We start from the raw sequence: 1307 nt of genomic DNA, 5'->3' as shown, positions 1-1307 counted from the left end.
CTTCCCAGATCGTGACGTAGGTATGTGGGGGCGTGTTAGAACGAGCCGTTTTAGGTAGGCGTGGTTGACTCTTAACTTTTATAAAGAATATCTCGATTGATTTGAGACTTTAGTCTTTGCAACTTTACAGATCTTCTTTATGCACCAAGAGCTTGCAACACTCCAAAGAGAAAGTAAAAATTGAAATCGCATCATATGACCCCTTTAATAAATGCATTTCTTGTCAAGAAAAGAAGAAAGAAAGGGACAAAAACTTTCGTCAGTGGTGGCCACGGACACCACATTGCCACCCCCTGGCTCCACCCCTGATCGATATAATAACCACCGGTAATGTTCAATAAATCACCTCTAGAAATAATGTTTTAAATGTTCTCTTTGCATTTGAAGAGTGGGATGTTCAGTTACTGCTTGTGTTTGTAATATGTAATATTTTTGTACTTATCTGTATTTATTCATTCATTTTGCAGGATCAGTACAGATTTGTCACTGGATATACAGTGTGGAATCACAGACCCGTATTGAAGAGGTGATGTTAGAAGTTTTTTAATGAACTGTTGCCCAGCCAGCTCACCCTGATCACACATTACAAGTTAAAACTGCCATCAAGTCACTAACTATCCCTATGGCGTTTAAATGCTTTGAATCTTTTCCATTTGCAAGTCATACATTCCCACCTGTGCATTTACAGATCCCCCTCTAATCATCATAATATTTTACAGGTAACAAACCAAAGGAAGAGGGCAGCAGCTTTGCCGTGCCAGCCGTGGTAAATACAGGAACATCCTTCATGAAGATGCGCGAGAGAAGCTTGCAAGGCAAGATAAGGAAACTTTGAAGATCACCTTTCTTCATTTTTATGGGTTTTGGGATATTGATATATATTTAGGTAATTGATAAAGTTGTGTTTTATTTCCTGTAAAGTAGGAATAAAAACATTTATTAAAATGTTATCAATTTTTAAAGCCCAGTGTCAGTATAGATGGTGTGGTCAGTGGAATTCTGGTGTTTGTGGGAAATCTGCAGGAACATCTCCCAGCATTCTACAACGACAACTACAACGGTAATTTATCTCTTAGGTGATGCAGATGTGGTCAAAAGTTTACATACACCTTGCAGAATAAACTGCTTCATCAGGGCAGTAATTGCAATTTTTTATGATTCTACCCATCTACTGTAACGAATCAGTCCACTGAAGGCGAGCGTAGTGAGAACCCAAGTGCAGTTTATTTACAGAGTGATCCAAACAATAATCCGAGACTTGACTTGACCTGAACAGACTTGACATGAACGGACTTGACTTGACATGA

Source organism: Sinocyclocheilus rhinocerous, unplaced genomic scaffold (genome assembly GCF_001515625.1).
Source record: "Sinocyclocheilus rhinocerous isolate Xijiao unplaced genomic scaffold, SAMN03320098_v1.1 scaffold2751, whole genome shotgun sequence".
NCBI classification, from domain to species: Eukaryota; Metazoa; Chordata; class Actinopteri; order Cypriniformes; family Cyprinidae; genus Sinocyclocheilus; species Sinocyclocheilus rhinocerous.
Note: the sequence above shows the minus strand (reverse complement) of the source record.